The 11,097-nt window shown below is 41.4% G+C and overlaps 1 protein-coding gene across 3 annotated transcripts in view; it reads right to left on the reverse strand.

The window, feature by feature from the left end:
* Positions 1-9,246, reverse strand: part of UNC13D (unc-13 homolog D) — a 60,090-nt gene extending 50,844 nt beyond the window's left edge. Inside the window, exons 1-3 of one of the 3 annotated variants that reach the window (XM_088133357.1) lie at positions 8,949-9,246; positions 5,514-5,659; positions 2,100-2,160 (exon numbers count right to left, since the gene is read on the reverse strand). The gene's annotated coding sequence lies outside the window, so the exon portion shown is untranslated. Of the gene's footprint in view, positions 1-2,099; positions 2,161-5,513; positions 5,940-8,948 lie in introns of those variants that run through there. The other 2 variants (XM_088133362.1, XM_088133358.1) reach the window with 2 other exon arrangements.
* Positions 9,247-11,097: the final 1,851 nt, after the last annotated feature.

Consider the following 11,097-nt stretch of genomic DNA (forward strand, 5'->3'; position numbering starts at 1 on the left):
CCTCTATACATTGGAGGCTTGGTCTAGTAGAGCCCATGGTCTCCATGGCAACCGTGAGCCTATCTAGGTAATCGCTGATCTGATACACAGAGATTAGATCCTGTTTTCACTTCAGAGTAGTTGCTATATGATCTGAATATGAGGGTAGTACCATCACCCCTTTGTCATGGTCAGAGCATTTCCTGCTCCAGATGTAATCAGTGGCCACCCATGATCTCCACAGGGCTGGACCAACTCATGGATCTGGATGATTTCAGGCAGGTTCTTGATGTTTCCCCCCATAATCTGACTGTCCTAAGTACCCCTTTTCCCAGTCTCAAGTAATGTCATTACTTCCACAAAAAACCAGACTCAGTTGTTGAAAAAGCCCCAAACTGGATCCTCAACTCACAAACAAGCAATTGCAAATTGCTTCACTACCCCCAGGATATGCCCAAATTACCCCAGTTTAAGAACCACTGCTCTGGGAGATGAAGCATTGGAAATGATGGTTAGAGCATAGGTGGAGAACAACAAAATTTGAATCTGACCAAACACACGTATGTGCCAAGGCTCAGGCCTACTCCATGTTGATAAAAGAGACAAAACATTCTTGCTTCTCTCTTATTGCTTCCACAGCTTGTCATCCAGTGGCCTTATTTCAGGTGCCTAATTCCTTTTGGGAAGAGCCAACTACAATATGTACATACATACATTCCTATATACACATACCCAAGTATGTACATGCCCATGTGTGCATGCATAAGCAAAACAAAAGATAATTTCTCAGTGTGGGTCTTCAGCCTTACTATGCACAAGTTTCTAAACAATAAGAAGCAAACCAGCAAGTACCCAAAGAGCAACTTTGGTACTAACTCTTATAGCCTTCCATCAAGAATCTATTTGTGTGCTTATTTGGAAGCAGCTGATCTCTCTCTTTCATACACTTGCAGTCAGAACATCTGAGCACCATTTCTCTCAAATCTGTGGCACAATCTCCCCTATGAAAGGCCTTCTCTGTCTTTAAAATCTGGAGAATGGATTAGTGTCCTTTAGTTTCTTTGGATCCCTTTGTTTCTGGCTTCTGTACATCTAGTGTGCATTTATACACAGCCTTTGCAGTATGATGTGTGTTAGACACTAATTCCTCTCATCTTGCATTAGTTCTTCCAGGAATAGACCACGTCACAAGTCAACATCTTTTCCAGTACCACCTCAGGCCTCACCGGAGTCCCTTGGCTCTTGCAGCTCCTGTTTTCTCACTCAAGTGCCCACTGACCAGAGAGTGCGTGCAAGTGAGTAACAGAAGTGAATAAAAGGCATTCAGCTGCCAAGGACTGCGCACTCATTCTGATCTTCCTCTCTGCCCAGATTAGGCCTAAATCAGCCTTCCCTCTAGATGTGTTGGGCCAAGTCTCATAAGCCTTCACTATATTGCACTGCACTGATTGGAGGAGGACTCCAGTGGCACTGACGCTTTAGCAATACATGACCTACTGACCACAAGGGGACAGTCTGATGTGGAGAGTTAAAGATTTCCTCTGTGTCCCCACTTTGTCACCCTGCCTGCTTTTTGTCTGAGAGGGTGCTAATCTCAAGTCAATTCCTTCTTTTTTCCTCCCAGGCACATACACATAAACACAGAACACATGCTCTTGGACTCGCCTCCCAATAGGATGTAGCTAGCTAGCTGCTAGGCTTTGCCCATCCCCATCATGCATTTCCATATAAATCTGCTATAGTTATGAGACCTACAGTACTTCATTAATCATTGCTCAGGGCAGATCCCTGCTCACGTGCAGGATTATCAAGAATATGTAAATGGATGTTAATTCCATTGAAGACAATTGAATATGGGTGCTGTGGTACCCTTCCAAATTCACCAATCTGCTGCTGAAAAGCCCCACTTCTACGTGACTGAGGCATAAGATTAGACTTCTTTTTTTTTTTTTTATAATTCTACCAGTCCATTATGAATATTCCCTTGCTGGCATAATTACTGTTAGAACACCCTGTATGGACTTTGGAACACCTTATAAAGAAGGATCCTCTCTTACACCACAATAGCCTGATATACAAACTTTGAAAAATTTGTGGGATTTACAAAAGTCTTGGCTTACCTCTCTTGTGTTGATTGTCCTGTAGTTCTGAACTTCCTTAGATTCTGCTTGAAATAGTTATCTAGAAATACAGGAATTCAGCTTTATATACTGTATTCTCAGACATATGTGGGAGATGTTTCAAAATGATTCAGTTCTTCTTTTTAGCCCAAAGTTAGAGGGCTGATCTGGGAGCAGTTAGGTTAAATGGGATCATTACGCAAATGTCAATGATACTCAAAAAAACCAACAACATTGCAGTGTAAAAAACAAAATCACTACATTTCACAATAAACAGCAGATGTTGAATAAAAGCCATTTATAAGAAACAAAACATTTAGCACTGCTTCACTACATCTTCACAGGAAGCAATATCCAATCTCCTGAAAGTCGTATTATTCATAACCATAAAACCAATATACAATTTCAGAGTATGTCTAATTTTGAAATGAATTGTGTTGATTTATATATCATTAGCCACCTTTATGGTGGACATTCACCTGTAAATATAGAGGCTGGATTGTGTGTGCCCAGGTGAACCCACGGCTTTCAAGAGCTGGACAGCTGCTTAAAATTCTTTCCATTTGAAGGAAGTATGACTGAGAGAAGATAGTACAAAGAAATGAAGAACAAAACAATATTTAACATATTTATCCAATAAATATATTTACAATAGCTAGCCAACTGTTGTAGTTTGTGTGTCTGGAGGTCAGCCCTTCAAGGTAGTCTAGACAGGAAACCAAAACCAAAAGTACTAACACAACCCTTATTGTAAGGTTACAGTAACACAAACCTGCAAGTCTGAAAGCACTTCTCCCCTCCCCTCCCCTCCCCTCCCTTCCCTTCCCTTCCCTTCCCTTCCCTTCCCTTCCCTTCCCTTCCCTTCCCTTCCCTTTCCTTAGAACTAGGGAAACACTTTCTCCATCCCCACTCCTTCTGTGGGCTGAGATATCTCTTGTCAGTCCATTGCCCTGGCTGCAGCTCTTCCTCCTGTTTCCCAAGGTTATTTTCACAGCCCATTACACTCTGTGTGTGTGTTGGTATGGAAAGAAAGTTCAGTTTGCAAATCACTGAATATTAGCATTAAACCAAGCTAACAGCTGCTAATTATATAGTCGGGGGGGGCTATTTTGCTAAGCAATCAAGTTAGGGTTACATGTTTCAACAGCGCAAAAATAATGTTATAATAAAATCTTGTAATATTAAAGTGTATGAAAATGCTAAAGTGTTAATGAAGATGAAGATACATAATGAATTATTCAAATATAATAATTTTATATTATGAAATTTAAATAATTTATAATAATATAAAATTTAAATTTATAATAACTTTCTAAGTATTTCTCACTTATAAATCACTTTGGGCTCTGTTTCAAGCCCATGAATTTGATGTATATGTAGTTAAATTAAAATGGATTTATTGGAATTGCTTTCTTCTCCAAGAAAAGCCAATTGAATTTCTCTTGTTCTTCTTTTATGAAGATCCAGAAGCAAACTGATGTCTTCCAAAGTTTTGGGGAAGGATTGCACCTACCTGAATACTTACTTTTGTATAAAGGGGACCTATTTGGTCTAAGAAAGCTAAAGGCACCATTTCTATGTTAAGTTTCAGCTGGAACAGAACAGCATTGTATTCATACAGCTTGCAAGGAGCTTTGGGTCAAAAAAACAGGCAGGTTTGGTTGCTGCTAGCAAAGAAATATAATCTACTACCTCCTTTTTTGAGCCTCAGGGCAACAATTTTGTCCATTAAAGTCGTTGATGTCAAATTGCACCTGGCCCCATTAGCTCAGAACAAGCCTGGCCAAAGACAAGTACAGGAGTACAAAAATGGGATTGATAGGAGTATCTTGGAAACATGTAAACATTCCATTGGCAGATTCCAAAATTCTACTGCTGAAAAATCACAATGTATGATTTCTAAGCAGATTTAAAGGAGCTTAAATATTGCAAAAAAAAAAAGAAGAGGAAAATAGGAAGTAATGTTAGAAAGTACGATTGAGACAGAAGGCTTGGCTAATTAATTCCCCGCCTCCTTAGAATCCCTATGTTTTCACAACACAGTACCATTCTTCTTCATTCTGCCCATTTGCAGGAATACAGAACAGAAAACGAGAGTGACAGCTTCTCAAAACATTATCTAGACAGACCTGTCTTGGAGATGAGGAACTAGGAAGAGTGATAGGCAAATCTCCCCTCAATCCTCTCTCAAAAGCCCTGTAATACAAAGGCTTGTAGTTATTTCTTTGGACACTGTCTAACCTATCTACAGAGAGCCAGTTTGGTGCAGTGGTTAAGGCATCAGGCTAGAGAGTGGGAGACGGTGAGCATTAGTCCCGCCTAGGCACAAAGCCAGCTGGGCGACCTTGGGCCAGTCCCTCTCTCTCAGCCCGAGGAAGGAGGCCAGGGCAAATCACTTCTGAAAATGTTGCCAAGAAAGTTGCAGGGACTTCTCCATGTAGTCACATGGAGTCAAGATTAACTAAAAAGTACACACACGTGCACACATACACATGTCATGCCTATAAGATATCACTTAGTACTTCTAATTTTCTTGGCTGAGTAGTCTGTGAAAACCAAACTGCAACTAATATGTACTATAAGCAATCATGTTGAATGAAAACTGATGGGAACTGTATTTTAGTTCCTGCCAATCTTGCAGAACAACAGTAGGACTCTTTCCATATGAAACTGAATATTTGGCCTCCCTTCAGCTTGCTCTTGCACACAGTTCTTAAGGAGCCGGAGACCTCCAGAGAGAGAACCTTCCTCCAAGACCAGCAGCTTAAGGTGAACACGTCCTCCAAAGCAGAGGCTCCATGCCCCCCCCCCACAAGTCTTGCTTACAGCTGCCATTGTGATCTCCATGGGGGTCAGAATAGTTGCACAGCTGCTAAACCACACCTGACAGCAGCAGATTGGTTTTTCCTCTGACTTCTGGAAAGCCAGAGGATTGTCAAGCCCAGGGAAAAAGAGCGCTCTGTTCAGTCCCTTCCCTTCCCACCTTTTCCTTCTGAAACTGACCGTTCTGTAGTTGTTATTCTTCTAGAGGGACCCCCAAGACAGGAAGCCTTAAACACTCTAGGAATGCACATTTTCCCAGACTGGATCAGTCAACAGGTTTAACCTGTTACATCTGCATTTGCTGCTATGTGAAAATGATATGTTGCCCATGATAAGCCACCTGATCCTCCATCCCCTCAGGTGATACATACAACTTACATGTGACAGAGGATTCTGATTAATGCATCATACCCAGACTTGACTTAATGCTATGGCATAAAAAGTAGCCTCTGGCCATTATTGGTTCACATAAGACAAAGATTTTCTCCCCTCTTTCCAAACATCCATCCATCTCTCTAGAAATGTCCAAATGAGCTGAGCTATTGTAAAATGCACCCACCCTCTCCAATTATCCAGTTAGTTGACACTTACCGAAAAGGATGACAGGGATCTATCCCAGCATTACTGCAAGCAGCAGCAAGAGCCTCTCTGATACGTTCAACTAAGCCTGGTCACCAGCTGTCTCGTTCCCTGGGGGACTGGTAGGAGCAGCTTGTTATGGATCGTATAATCCCATTCTGTGGAGGGCGGAAACATAAATCAATTGCTTATTTTGTTATCAGCTGATTAGTGTAAAACAGACAGCTAGCCATCTTTCTTGACAGGAAGTTTGCCTTTGGATTTTGCCAGCTGTCCACCAATTATGGTCCTGTATGGTGTCTGTTGCTACTATCAGCCAAGAAATGAACGAATGCAAATCAATTGGCAGTCATTTGGTCTCCTCTTGAATCAAAAGAGAAAAGAAAAAAGAAAGTTAGAAGGAAATTGCAGATCACACCTCCAAATCCAAAGTATGAGTTTGCAAAAAGCAAGTACCTACAACTACATTCATATGACCAAAACCAAGCAGATAACACCTTGTCCTGGAATAGCCAGAAGTGTGCTTAATTTTACTGGGCCCACCCTGTTTACACTGAAAACATATTTCCCAGACAGAGGCTTATTGATGATGCAGTTCTTTTCTGCTTTCAAAGGAGGAGGCTTCCCCCTTTGAGGAAAGCAAGGCAGCTCTTGAGGACTGTGCCCTCCACATGATACTTTCCAGGCTCACTGCGGTGCCCCATCTGACTTCTCTGCTTAGAGATTCATCATGACATGAGGCAACCCTGGGATGAATGGGCAAGCCCCCCCCACCAGTCAGTATCAGAGTGCCCCAACATGCACCCCAAATACCAGATGATAATCAGTAACCAAAATTGGGATGAGAATGGCTAATAATATCTATACTAGCCTCCTGATCCAGAATTCATTCATTCATTCATTCATTCATTCATTCATTCATTCATTCATTCATTCATTCATTCATTCTTTGTATGGCCATCCACCTCACCATAGTGACTTTGGGCAGCCTACAGCATATAAAAACAATTTTTAAATATCTGCAACAATAAATAACTTTATGATCAGCCCTAAATCCATAATTCCAGGCAACATGCCTGTTTCCATCTTTGATCTCCTCTTGAATCAAAAGAGAGTTTGTCATTTGTAGCTTGTTCACAACATAATGATCAAAGTTTTCCTCTGGCCCGTGCATGACCTCTTTTTCAACAATTTCCTTTCAGACTTTTTCTTGGCTCTATCTGGTCCTGTTTTGAGGACTAGTAGATCTGTACTGGTCGGTGACCGTAATAAAATTGACTGATTGATTGACTAGTAGATCTGAAATTAGGGCTACTATATCTTGGCTGCAAAAATCCAGGTGGCTGCTAGATGGCAGCAAAGATATGCTGAAAAGTAAAGTGCAAATATGGTAGCTCTGTTGAAATCAAATATTGGTAATCAAGTCAGGGTCCCTTGAACAATTCAATTCTTACTTCAATTCAGTCAGGATTTTTCCAGATGTAAATGTTGGCATGAAGGGTTATTAAAAATGCATTATTCCTTATCTAAAAAACAACAGGGAAAGATCCATATGTTTAATTGTAAAGCTCTTGATTACACTGCATTCAGATAAATCTCTATTCAAATTCTTGGTATTTTCCATTTCTGGAAAAAAAAACCCTCTGGAAAGCTGCTGCCAATCAGAGTAAATAATTCCAGGTAAATTCATCTGCTTTAACATATCCACAAGCCTCTGTTCCTGTGCTTCTAGAAGCTGCTCATCAGTAGATATTCACAGGTCAACACTTACCTCCATGCTATGAAAGAAGATTAAGCGTTTGCTAAAGGCACACAAGCACATCATTTTTTTTTCTTGGTAGTTAGCAAACTTCTTTGGTAGAGTTACTATTCTTACTCAAGATCCAAAAACAGCAAGTCCAAAGAAGTTTTATGTTTGCTATTTGCATAGTTATCCCAGATCACATGAGAAATTGCATATGAAATAGAGACATAATTTGTAACTGTGGAAGGTGCATGGAGCTCCATTATTCACGGGAAAAATAATTGTATGGGGAGGGGGCAAGAATTGCTCTCTGATTATCAGCATTTTTCCAGAAAGGGGTTCTGTGCCTTTAGCAGTTCCATGGCAGAAAGGAGTTTGTCATTTGTAGCTAGTTCACAACATAATGAAAATCACTTCTGTTGAATTCTAATCTGTCATGAACTATCTGAAAATGGTTCTAGCAGGAAATGAAGCTGGTATCCAAGATGATCATAACCTTTGGATATATCATATCCACGCAAGATTATTACCATAGCTCAAGGTACATCAGCTGGCAGGGAAGGACATTCGGGTTTTTGTCAACTAATGTTGTTCCCTGCTATATGACTTAAAGGGAAAATAATACTGATTGCAACCAGCCACTCTCAGATATGGGCTTTTAGATGAACACTTCACAGCAGTACCAGAAATTTGATTATTTCACCAGAAAACAAAATATATTAAGGTTTAACATGTTATATAAGCCAGGCCTGTGAAGTTTATATCAAGATTTTCACATAATCTAACATTTGGATTAATCTATAACCTTTCATGGACCGCAGACCATGAAGGAAAGTTTTATCCTGTGTTAGAATTAAATATAGTATGTGTACATAGACACAGCCCTGGCTGAGGTGAATTGACGAAGAAAAGCAATGACATCAAAGAGAAATGAAAGGTAGATAGCAAGAAGGGCTAATTATTAACTGTGGACATTCACAAAATAATTGTTAGGTAGCTAATAATAAACATAGGTTACATGTGTACACATGACCAACTAAGCCAAATGTGGTTTGCTTGTTTATGGCTTAGCATATTCAATGAACCAAGCCACAGTCCCACGTGGGTGCGCTGATTTTATCACACAATGTGTGCTAAAAGCCTTTGCCCCGATTCAAGCCACAGGAAATAAAGAGATGCCCAGGAACATTCTTCTAAAAAAAAAATTAAAAGATCCTAATCAATTTGTCATAAGGAGATAATCGTACCATATGTTATTGGACTACAAATATGTTTTGCAGTGTGTCTGCAGCATTCTAGTTTTGGCCTACTCTTTGACAGGCAGAAGCAAGCTGCCTCTGAAAGTAAATTTTGAGGTAGCCCTGAAGAGGACTAACCCGTATATTTATATTTATTCCCCTGGAGAGGACTGGCATCATGTGTTCCCCGCCCCCGCATCGAGCACTAGCAGTTTCGTGGAACCCTGTGGCACATGCTGATTTAATCTGACCACTTGGGTTGAGTAATGTTCCCTGCGCCTGTCAAACTGAAGCACACCCCACCCTTCCCTTCCTGCTGCCTCTGCACACCCGCTCCGCTTTTTTTCGGGCTTTTCAGTGCATCTACCCTTTAGGGATAGCCTCTCTGCTTAAAGCCGGGATGTACAGGAACAGGCAGGACCGTTTGCTGGTGGTGATAGAAAGAAAAGGAAAGACGAAACTCACCTTGGTTCTGCATCAAGTGCCCTCCTCTCTTCAGCAAGAGAGGTTGACAGCTGTGGATTTTATTGACTTGTTTCACTGTAAAGGGTTGGGCAAATTGCTGCGAGGCAGGCACACGGGCAATACTACACCAATGAACGTCCCTCTGAGATTATTGGTAGGGAGGAGACATGTGCATGGGGTGTGTGTAAATAAAGCTTCTGGAATCACCCAAAATTGCCTCTAACTATCCCAAGTAATCTGCAGATTTCTTTAGTTGGCCCTGAGAATGTGATTCTTTCAGCCATACAAATTTTGCAGCGGATCCCAGCAATGAAAACATTGCTACCAACGCCATTGCTCCCCGAAATACAGGTGATGCCAGTATTCAAAAATTGTCTGGGTTCGCACAATTAACTAGGATAATACACAGTTGCCTAGCTTGTGGTCCTGTAAGTGCACAACACATTTAATGTTATGCAAATTCAGTGTCTATAGTTGCACCACACACACACACACACACTTTAGCCTAGCTTGTGTGCACACAAGCTATGTAATCATTTTATTATTTAGTTCTTATGTGAGCCCCGAAAACTGAGTTCATTATGAATCAGTTAATGAAGGGTAAGAGTCTTATGCAATCCTGATCTGCCTTCTGGGTGTGCTGCTGTTGCTTCTCATCTCTCTGGGTGTGTACACCATTGCTTGTGGGATCACTTACAGAATGGCAGAGACAGTAACAGGCAAGTTATTTGTGTCCTTGGTGTTGGCAATCAGCAGCCTCAGGAGGAACAATCTGGCTTTACTAGTGCTTATATAGGATCATAGGCCACTTACCCTTCGGTGTACTGGAGCAAATGTCACAACATGACTCATACCGGGAAACAAAATCAAAGAACCATGAGATGCAAACGTTCTTGTCTGGCTTCAGATAAGAGCTGTATGGATAGTGCAGCCCCCACTGCGAGTCTGCCTTCCTCTGGAGCAAATGTAGAGGTCACTCTGGGGCTACCATGCAAGCCAGCCAGATGGAAGCAGTACTTAGGAGGTGCCAAGCTGGCCCCATGGGTCCTGAGGAAGGGAGCTGCATCTCATGAAACCCTCTGCCTTTTAATTTAATAAAATGGGTTCATCGGAAAAGGTGCTAGCAAGCTGCTCCAGATTTTTTGCCACCAAGAATTAACACAGCTCTCCTCCTACAATTAAGTTTTAGGAGGAACAAGCATACAGTAATTGCTGTGAAAGTGATAGGTAGAGGGCAGGCGGGGACTAATTGATCAGGTGCCTATTTATAAGCAAAGCCTACTACAGAATGTAGTCATTGCATCTATGCTTATTCAAAAGTCAGTCTCTGTGAGTACAATGGCTCTTCTGCCAGACAACCAGGGTGGGGATCCTGTGGTCCTCCAAATCCTGCTGTACTACAAACTCCCAGGCAGCATGGCTAACAGGAAGGGAAATGGAGGACCGTAATTCTCAACAGCATTTAGGGAGTCACAAGTTCTCTGCCCTCACAGAGAGGATTGCAACCAAAGCCCCAGTATTTTCTAACCTCAGCAACTTTAAGATAGGGATACTTCAATTTCCAGAATTCCCCAGCCAGCATGGCCACTGCTAACATTCTAGTTGAAATCCATGCATCTTAAAGTTGCTGAGCTTGGGAAGCACTACCTTAAAAGGAAAACTGGGCTCTCAGCTGGCAGCCTCTTCTAAATCTCAGCAACTCAAACCACTCTGCCTGTCTCATTCAGGCCTGGACAGGTAAAACATACCAAATAAATCTAGAAAATGGCAATATTGCATTGATTCAAAAGGAAGTGACTTACTAAATTAGGCAGGGAAAAAAGTATCTGCCTCCATTACCAGTCAGCCAGAAAGTCTTCCTTTCAAGTAAATACAGTGTTTTTAATTGTGATCTACTGGAAAATGTGCATTCATTTCCACAGCTGACTTTCAAAGAACATCTAAACATAATCTGGGTCATTTTTTGATATGAAGGGGATTAGCCAGCTCACAGGATAGATGAAAGCCACGGAGGATTAAAGCATCCTTTGCCTACCGTCCATTCCATATCAAGGCCTGTGAAGAATGCACAGCTGCAACTGAATTATTTGCCCTCCCCAAACATGGTGACCCACTGAAGCAAAGGAATGTGGTCATGTATTTATTTCAC

Source organism: Python bivittatus, unplaced genomic scaffold, assembly GCF_059951505.1.
Source record: "Python bivittatus isolate LINGU-HERP-01145 unplaced genomic scaffold, Pbiv_v1 ctg000080_np1212, whole genome shotgun sequence".
Classification (NCBI taxonomy): Eukaryota; Metazoa; Chordata; class Lepidosauria; order Squamata; family Pythonidae; genus Python; species Python bivittatus.